The following is an 11179-nucleotide window of genomic DNA, read 5'->3' on the forward strand; positions in this document are numbered from 1 at the left end:
GAGATAATTACATTAATATCATAAATTAAGGAATTTTCTTTCAAGTTGTTCAATTGTTTTTATATACACAAAGAATTACATAAAAAGTTTAAATCTTCTTAATTCAAACCAAATAACCAGAGCAAAAAATGTTTCTTTAGTGCTAACGTTTTTGACGCCCCTTCTGGCTCTTCTTCAGGCATTTACTTAAATCTGTTGCAAGCTGGTCTAAAATTTTGAACTTTTTTAGAAGGCATTCAATTTCGTATTCCAAAAGCACACACATTCCAATTTATTCAAACATCATATGCTACTAAGAGATTCGAAATGCCTGAAGAATGCCCAGAAGGGGCGTCAAAAATATTAGCACTAAAGAAACATTTTTTGCTCTGGTTATTTGGTTTGAATTAAGATTTAAATTACATAAAAAGCTTTGTAATGTTCAAAATTCAAAAATAAACTGTTAGGAAAACCAAAGTACAATAAAACTACAATTAATAGAATAATTTGGACAAAGGGGTGTCTGTTATATAATAAAGTAAGTTTTCCAAATGTGTGTGTTAAAAAATTGACAAATTAGTTAGTCTGTTAGTATCTGTTTACTTATGTAGCTACACTTGTGTAATTAAAATTAAGTGTGTATGATAAGTTCAATTTCACAAAAAAGTTTTCTATATGTACAGTAATACCTCGACTTACGCTACCCCGACTTATGCGATTTTCAAATCTTGTCGATTCATCTTTTGTTTGAGCGCCAAGCAACTCTCGATTACTCAATCCCCCCCACACTATTGTTTGGCTTACATGTTCAGACGTGTCGCATGGAATCGACACATAGCCACAATTTATTTTGTGTTATTTATTTCTGTGTTTGTTATATCTACAGAGACTTGAGAGACTCTATGTGGTGATTTCTTCTAACCGTCAACGAATCAAAAGACGAGATAAGATTAACGAGAACATTTATTAGCTTACATACATCCGACTTGGGTTTTACACAAATTGCGAAATTACACCCCGACTTACGCAAATTCGATTTACGCGATTATCGCTCGATCCCACCTATCGCGTAAGTTCGGAGTATCACTGTATTATTGTTTATGTACTCACTTTAATACTGAGATTATAATAAACAAGTAAAAATAATAATAATAATAATAATAACAGCTCTCCTGTGGTCACCTGGTCATGGTGGGAGAGCCCAGTAATTTTACTGATCCATAGAGCAATGCAGGCTGGAGCACAAGCTCTTGGTAGAGACACCCATGCAAGTAGGGTCTATGGGGAGAAATGAAGCTAAGAGTGACCACACCCACATTCTGTGGAGATATTTATCATGGAAGTAACCAGATCTAAGTATGACAGCAGCTTGGATCTCACCTATATTAACAAGGTCTGTGTTTGTAGGTTAGGCAGAGGCTCACATTCGAAAAATAGGCAACAGTCTCCCTTGGTTACCAGTGGCGAAAGCAGCACTGGCCCAAGCATGGCTACTGCAATGCCCTCAACAGATGTGAGGAATCAACCTAGCCTTGATGTTTCTGTGGCAATGCACCCACAGACCACAAAGGCTGGAAAACCATGCCAACGAATAAAATGGACAATAGAAATAAATGAGTTTATCATCCATACTTACTACACCATCACAAAACTCAAAACAAACATGACAGAGCACAGACACCATAGATTCACACAACAATATCCTCCCTTCACTGTCAGTGAACAAAGGGTTGTTGATCAAAAAAGAACAATTATAAACAACAACCTTATCCCACAAACAACACTTGAACTTATCAAACTACAGGTTGCTGATCAAATACATCAACAGACAGAAACATTTAACATTAATGAAGATCACGTAACCTGTCAGGATAATCCAGCAACAACCATTTATCAATACTTGTTGCTGGATTGTTCTGTGTGTGCTATTATCATAGCACACATACAACAACTACAACTAATGATACTACAGACACTTCCTCATCCATCACTGATAATATAGAATAAAATTAGTTAATACGCTCTCACTTATATTTCAGGAAACATTCACTAAATATACTGGTACAGATCCCACACAAAGACCACGAATACCAAAAATCAACACGTCAAAGGAAGTAGGAAAAACACTAAATTATGTAAACACTCACTTACTACCACATTACATCCATTTAATTTCTACACTCTCAAACATTCATACATTAGTTTATGCTAGGGCAGTCAGAAGTGACACACCATGAATTGAAAATACAATTGCAGACATAACAAAATTCTATCACAAGCCTTCATAGTAGAAAAGAATAGAAAACCAAATAAATGACATTAGACAACAATTAGGCAGGCCAGCCTAATTGCTGTCTAATGTCATAACACATTAACACAACACACTAAAAACAACATAATACCCAAATTAAAGAAACAACTCAAACATTTTCAAGAAAATCAAAACACACTCATTACAGAATACATTGTTACAGTAAAACAGAAACTTTCAGCCAAAGCACAAAGACTCAAACGATACAAGACATGTACACTACGAAAACAACAAAATAAGTTATTTACAAACAATAAAAAAAAACTTTTACAAAAAAATTAGTACCAAAACAAACACTGTTACAAAGAACAGTGGCACACCAACAGAAGAACTCACAACTTATTGGTCTTCTCTTTGGTCCAGTGATGTTACACACAATGCTGATGCAGGCTAGATCAAGGAGGAGAACAGAAACTTGCACAACATACCAACTATGCCCTGTGCTGAAATAAACATACACGACATCCACTATGCTGTTAACAGAACACACAACTGGAAGACACCTGGTGTAGACAACATTCACAATTTCTGGTACAAAAAATTTACATTCTGCACCAGGAACTAGCCAAACATTTGACACACATCATCATCAACCCACAAGATATGCCAAAATTTCTTACTTAGGGCATCATCTACATAAAACCTAAAAACAATACCACCACAGACACCACGCAATACAGACCAATTACATGTCTTCCAACATTCTACAAATTATTGACATCTTCTAACATAATATATAAACATAATATATAAAAATATTGAAAAACACAACATTCTTACAGAACAACAAAAAGGTTTCCGCAGAAATCACAGGAGATGCAAAGAACAGTTGCACTCATAGCACACAAAATGCACTCATAGATTCAGTCATTCTACAGCAAGCACACAAACAACACAGAAACATACACACAGCATATATAGACTACAGAAAAGCATTTGACGGTGTTCCACACAGTTGGCTGCTACATATTCTACACAGGTACAAAATACTTCCATCACTCATTGCATTCTTCCTAAACACTATGCAGCACAACTTCATCAACTCCTACAAATCACACATTCATACACCAAGGACATACAAATAGAGTTTGGCTTAGACAAATGCAAAACACTTCACATAGAAAAAGGAATCCTAAAGAAAGAAGATTTTGCACTTGGAAATGGAGACATTATTGAATCCATGGAAGAGGGCAAGTTCTACAAGTATTACATAATAATTATCATTTTATTATTTATTTTATTATTATTGGCTGCAATTTGAAAAAAATTGTAGATCGATAAATTCCCACTATTGTCCATCTGTCCATCTTTCTTTAATCTCAAGAACGGAGTTAGTTAGATGAAAGATGTAACCAGGTATGGAAACCTTAGGTGTAGGAGGCCCTATTAACTATACACAAACTTCCAGTGCAAACTAGAAGTCATGTCATTTCAATTAAAAAATTTTTTCCTGAAAGGTGTTAGACAGATGACCGGCACTACTAATAATTCATATTGTAACTGGTGACCATGGAGACAAATTTGTTTGGAGACATGCATCAGATAAAATTTAACCCTTTGATGAATGTGATTACCAGTGGCTCTCTCTCCTCTCAGAGTGAGTTTTTAAAAAATGTAATACAGTAGAGTGTCATTTATCCAAATGAGTTGGGGATTGGGGTTGTTTGAATAACCGAAAATGTACGAAAAAATATATTAACTTATCCCATGTTGAAATTTTTCTCCATTGCGTGTCGCTTTGCGTTGAATTTTTGTTGATGTTAAGCCAAACATAAATTTTTAAAATAATAATCATGGCTATCATATTGTTAAAAATTATTTCTTTATTTTGTACAAACAAAATAAATATATTGAAAAATATAAAAACAAAAAAATTATATTTTGGATGTTAATTTAGTATCAAAAATGTTTGATTCAGCACGACACAGTCAGACCGGAACGCTTTCGGTTAACCAACGTTTCAGTTGATCAGCTTTCAGATAAACGATGCTCTATTGTATTTATTAACTAGCTTACCCGTCGCGCATTGCTGCGATCTCAGAAGAAAGGAAATTCAAGCAAACTCGTTATGATAAAATTCAATTTACATTTTATCATTTTTGTTGAAACTTATTATTATTATTGATTTTCATCGGAAAAACATTTCAAAGTGTCGTTTCAATTCTATTTATTGGAGTGCTTGTGGATACACAATATTTTTTGTTTTTCTGTCTGGTGCATACACGAATAAATCAGAAGGATTTCTGACACGTGAGCCGGCCACATACAGTTCTCCATGCCAGAAGCACTGTTTCTCCAAATTTAGCCCATACACTTGCAGCGATTGTCAGAAGCGCGATATTTCCCAATTTTATATATATATTTTTTAATCCTTTATAATTTTAATTATTTAATTGCTCCTTCGTCTCTTCCTTGGCACGTTGTGAAATTTCTGATAGTTGGATAATAAACCGTTTTATTGTAATTTGTCTTTTTAAATTATTTTGAGTCGATATTAAAATTTGGAAAAGGGGGGATACCTAGATCGGTAAAATACGCGAATTTCTTCCTACAACTTCGGTTGTTGTTCGGGGTACAGTTAAGGTTTTAACGAAGTTCGAGCGAATACATAATTAGCAAAAAAAAGTTGAAATAAAGTGATTAAACAAAAATTATTACAAATATCGTAAATAACAAATGCATATATAGAGATATTTTTTGAAAGGGGAAAATGGTCTTCACAATTTGAAATGGATCCAACACAGTGCTCGAACGCTCGTGTAAACGCGCGCCATCTATCGTAAGATAAATGTACTTCACGGGAGGGTATTAAAAAACTTTCCAAAGTTTCATGGCAATCGGATAAACGGTGTGGTAATGCATGAAGGACAGACACACATACATTCATTTTTATATATATAGACTATTAGATGCCATGTTTGTCTTTAGGCTAGAAAATTTTCTGCTAAATTGCACAAAACATACAAAAACCACAAGGAAAAGTTTTATAGATCTGTCAGTAGATGTTATTAGTTAACAATTTATATTTGTCTGTAAATATATGAGCATACTACAGTGAGACAAACTTGAAGAATGTATATATAAGTGCTTACTCTGTAAAGTCCATCACAGGTATCACATATATTTCCAAGAGTACTCATCAAAGAATTACTGTTATATTTTTAACATATTTCATTCAAGTTGGTCAATCTCTTTTTTGTTCAACTCTCTCACTTATACAACTTTATCATTGGTCTCTTTAGTCATATAACTGAGGTCACTGTAATTTGTTTAATGTTTGTACTTAATTTATCTTAAAAATAAATTTTATTCCTAATGTATTTCTTTTCAATTTTGTTGTTTATAACTGCTGTGCTATGTCATATTCCAGGAGGTTGGAAAATTATGGGTTATACTGGTACTGTACATAGTTCTAATTAAAAGTGAAGAAAATGAAACCAATTTTAGCACTGTCAATGTAAACACCATAATACTATATCAGACTTTTATTTTATTTAAAAAAAGAACATGTTATTCTAATTTTTCAAAACATTTTGTTTCTTTTTAATCGTATTCTGTTAATTGTTTCATGTTAACAAAAGTACAAAGAAACAAATCCCAAAATAGCAAGACAAATATTATTGGATGCACTTTTACGATTTTTTGAAAATAACCAAAAGACTAGTCGGCAAAGGCTTATCCCTAATCCATAAAGCATTAAGCATGTAATTTTGATATCTTAAATAAATATCATTTTATGATTATCTAATATTAATATCTTTTATATTTCTGTTGTTTTAATAACTAAAACTTATATTATAAAGTTAATTTTCATCATTATTATATGATTAATCAGCAACAATGGTAATTATGAAATTACAAAACACGATTCATGCGATTAAATGTTACAAGTTCCACTTTAAAATCTCCAGGAAAGATGATTTATAAGTTTTAAGATATAAGTGTAATACAACTTACTGTGAATGAAAATCTAAAGAAGGAGGCTCAAAAACTATAGGACTTTCATATGTTTTAAGTGTCTCATCTTCTAAGTCTGTAAAACTGTAAAACATTATTAAAATTAGAAATTAATAATTCAAATATTTCACATAAATAATTACTTTTAAAATCACGTATTTACATTTTATTTTCATTTCGTTCGTTCATGAATATTCGTAAGAGAAACAAAATGGCGTTTCGGGAACAGAACTCAGGAAGGTTAGTCGCTAGTTAGAGCTTTCAAAATCCTTGAAATATCTGGAAATTTGTTAATTACGTGCAAATTTTAGAATACTTTTTTAGTGGGAATAAAACTTTAACACAAGAATTTCATTATTTAAACAATTTTAAATAAAATCCGGTTATAATAGAAACAAATATCTTGAGTTTCGATGATGTAATAGGCAGAGGTTACTTTTAGCTCCCTTGCACATAGACTCACCTATATACAAATTATCTAAAGGTAACTTCTACCCTACAAACAAGATGGTAAATGTTACACGTCAATATGTGATATGTAATATTTACTTAAAGCTGTAATGACAGCTTATAACACTTTTGCTGCTTTAATATGCTTTTCTTTCTATAAATCCTATAAATTTATTAAATTAAATATTCAGAATTTTGGATAATTAATAAATTTTTATATTTGATTAAAACTTTAACAAGGTTTATTTTTTATGTTTTTTTAATTTTGTTACCAAACATGGTTTAAATGTAATAAAATATTTTGAATAACAATAATATTAATTATTGAAAATATTTTTAGTTTGATGTTTTCCTTAATAACAACCTGAGCATATAAAATCAGCCGTGTGGAAATATCTTATATTATTAATAGTAATCGTCCGTCGAAATTATTTTAAAAAACTTTTATTCTTTTTGAATTTTACTTTCTAAGGCCTCTGTAACTGATATTTATTTTTCTATTGGATTTTTGTATTATGAGTTGCCTTTATTATTATTAGATATGAAGATAAAATAAAGAAAAGTTTGATATTAGTTTGTAGAAATAAATATTGCCAATCTTTGTAATTCATATTTTAATATTAAAATTACATCAATTTTTAGTGACTTTTTAAAATAGTATTAATTAATCTATAGGTGTTTCCAATTACTAAGTTCTTTGCTTACTCTGCTGGTGATAAATTTCGTTTGTTAATTGGATGACTTTGCTTAATTGAATGGCCATCTATAGTCAATAGTTATGAGCAATGACATTAAGCATTTTTGTGTGACTAATTTTGTGAAAATAAGGATAAATAAAGTATATTAAATACTGTGTACAACTATATACAGGGTGATCGGAAAATGTCTGGCCAAAATTTAAAGGGGGTTAGAGGGGACGAATATAAAAGGATTTGCAGTACAATGCTTGTCCAGAAATGCCACATGAAAGTCCTGGAGAGTAAAGAAAGTGGAAAGGTAAAAGGAAAGAGAGAAAAACAAATGTAACAAGCCCTTTATTAATAAGCCCCAACCTTTGCGCAGCTCTCCCATTTCCATTTGCAGCTTCATACATCAGATGGATATCTGCTAGTTCAGTATTCGTAAAGTGCTGCATGCTGTATGAAATCACAGTGGGAAATAACAGCTTTTTGCATTGCCGGCTTGTTTTGACTGCCCTACANACAATAAAAAATTATACTTCAGAAGTTAATTTAGTATCAAAAACGTAAAATATTTGAGTAGTCCAAGACATAGCCAAAGATTGCAGCGCCACAGCACTAGCAAAAATTTAAACTTGCCGACTGGAATTCTTTCGGATAATTGACATTTCGGATGATTGACTTTCGGATAATCGACGCTCTACTGTAATGTTTTCATATACAGGTATACCTCGAGTTATGTCGTTCTCGATTATACGTCGTTTGTCAAAAAATATATGGAAAAAATAAAAATCAAGTTTAAGTCATTTTATTCGACTTTACGTCCATCCGCCACAAATATTGGAGTTGTAATATCACTAGAAAAGCGTTAAAGCACATAAAATCATATTAAAATATGTATATTAACAGTAAATGTTAATATAAATCCTAGAGAATGAAACATGAAAACATCTGTGTTTCTGTGTTGTCGTCTTATTTAGTAGTCTTTAAGTGCTCAATATTGGTGTTTTCCATGGTAGTTCCAATATCTACTGTTTGGTATCGTTGTCAGCATCACTCGATATTGGTAAATTTAATATAAATTAGTTTATTTTCTACTGTCGCAAGATAATTTTAATAACTGTATTTGTTATTTAACCTTACAAAATCATCTTATTTTATAATGTCTTAGAGCAAACCACATTCACAAATAGAGTCTGCAATGTACTTTAAACATCGTCAAATTGTAAACATGTACATTTACAGTATGTACTGTACGTACAGTACAGGAATTCATAAATTTAGATTACTTTTTTCTGTACTATATTAAAAACTAAAATTTATTTGTTTGTAAGCTTAAAATAGATTCTTATTAACCACATATTATTAAAAATGCATTTATAAATAAAATACAGAACTGGGTACGGTTATTTGTGGTTTATCCTAGTCACAAGTAAATTCAAAGATAAGTAAATTCGACTTACGTCATTTTCCGACTTAAGTCGCATCTCCTGGAACCAATTACTGATGTAAGGCGAGGTATACCTGTATATTGCAGTTGTGGAAATAATGTGTAATGGGTATTTAAATATGTTGCATGGCAAATCAAATTTTCAAGATTTGTTTACATTTATTAATGTTAAGGGATTTATACTATTTCCAATAGAGTTGATTTTGTTTCCCCTTTGATGTAAATTTAATTTAATGTCAAACAAATTCAATTCAATTCAATGTAAAGAATAATTTCTTCAAAGTTTTGAAGAAATTATTCTTTACATATTTATCCATCAACCAAAGCCGAATATTATTGGGCTAGAAATGGCTATAATACTAATAATTTAATAGACAATTTGGCATTAAAGTTAGGTGTTAGGTGCCATCTCTTGATAAATTTAATAATTATAAATTAATACTTAATTAATAAATTAATTATAAATTAAATTTTTTATTAAGTCATAAACTTTACATATTTATTCTGTTTATGACTTAATAAAAAATGTTCCAAGTGCAATTTAATAAAATGTATTTCTTTCTCCATTTTCATTATCTTTCTTAAAACAGGTGTAGAATCTGCAAATGTTTGGATTTAATATACTTTTGTAAAACTACCTTAAGTATTTTTAATAAGTAATAAGAATTGAAGACTATGCTAGCATGTACATTGTTTTGTCCCGTGGTCTTCAATCTTTTTGTTGAAAATTGTTGAACTTCTACATAGGACAGATATAATTTAGACTCATGACTAGGGTTTCTTTCCCAGGATTCCCGTTGTTTATTCCCTACGAGAAAAATCCCGGAAAATCTCACATTTCAATAATAATTTATCATGTCATGTTATCTTTCTATCATTTATTATATGAAAAGTTGCATCTTGAAGACTCACCTAAGAGAGAAATTTTGAGGTTTCATGCTGCATTACCTATATTTTACAAGTCTCTACTTGTTAGTTCATGTAATATCTATGTATTATGTTTGCGCATTATTAAACATCAGAACACTCGCTGAAAGTAAATATCACTCATCGCACTTTAGTTTCGAATTCACATTTATAAGTTAAGGAATTTGTTAAAGCTTACATTCCCATATATATCCCATCATTTGTAACTGTAAGTGTGATTATTTGAAATTTCTCTATTAGTCAATTACTCGTATTTTACAACAATTTATTTTAATACAAGTCTCTACTTGTTAGTTCATGTAATATCTATGTATTGTGTTTGCGCATCATTGAACAGCGGAGCACTTGCTGAAAGTAAATATCACTCATCGCACTTTAATTTATTTTTTATTTCATCTTTAGAAGTAAAATAGCATTTTTCTCGTAATCATTAAAAAATCCCAATGAAACGCTTTATTTTACTTTCATCTTATAATGTAGGAGAACATAAATTAATTGAGCCTAACGTGTCCGTATGGGTGAGATTGGCCCTACACTTTTAGTTACTTACTAGAAAATAAATTAAATTATTCAAATTTATGATATTCCTGTATGATCTTTTTTATTCATATAAAATTCTATTTTACTATCTCATCCCGGAATTTCCCGGGATCNTTTGTTCAATTCAAAATAATTATCTTTTTTCTCATTAAATTTATGGAATAAGTATATTTTTTATTTCATCTTTAGAAATAAAATAGTATTTTTTTTCGTAATCACTATTATGTTCTTTAAAACTCCCAATGAAATGCTTTATTTTACTTTCATCTTATAATGTAGGAAAACATAAATTAATTGAGCCTAAATCATCGGTATGGGTAGGATTGGCCCTACACTTTTAATTACTTACTAGAAAATAAATTAAATTATTCAAATTTATGATATTCCTATATGATACTTTTTTTATTCATATGAAATTCTATTTTACTATCCCATCCCGGAATTTCCCGGGATCCTAAGAAAAAAAAATTATTTTTCCCGTAATCCCACTGGAGGCAAATTTCCTGAGAAATAAGAAACCCTACTCATGACTTTTAGTAAACTGATCTATCAACCTCTAACATCATTAATTAATCATCTAAGACAGAGTAAATTCAGAACTTTAGGGTGATTTTTCCAAAAACTTGAAATGACTTCACTAAAAGCTTTAAAATATACCAGCAAAAATAATTTAATTTAAATATGTTACAACAAACGTTTTCAATCCCTTTAGGATCTGCATCAGGTCATTATAATTAGAATGCTAAATGTTGGAATTTAAATGTTTTCAAATTGTAGGAATTGTAAACATTAGAACAAGTATACATCAAAATTCATATCTAGGTGTTAATTAATATTAAAATAAAAATAAAATTAACATAAGAATTAATGAATACTTTTTTTTTT

General features: G+C 30.5%; 1 long non-coding RNA gene across 1 annotated transcript in view; it reads right to left on the reverse strand.

The window, feature by feature from the left end:
- Positions 1–6144: 6144 nt before the first annotated feature.
- Positions 6145–11179, reverse strand: part of LOC111630640 — a 5555-nt gene continuing 520 nt past the window's right edge. Inside the window, exon 3 of the long non-coding RNA XR_002757556.1 lies at positions 6145–6331. This is a non-coding gene — a long non-coding RNA (uncharacterized LOC111630640). The remainder of the gene's footprint in view (positions 6332–11179) is intronic.

Source organism: Centruroides sculpturatus, unplaced genomic scaffold (assembly GCF_000671375.1).
Source record: "Centruroides sculpturatus isolate CEXI.00-Female unplaced genomic scaffold, Cexi_2.0 scaffold348, whole genome shotgun sequence".
NCBI classification, from domain to species: Eukaryota; Metazoa; Arthropoda; class Arachnida; order Scorpiones; family Buthidae; genus Centruroides; species Centruroides sculpturatus.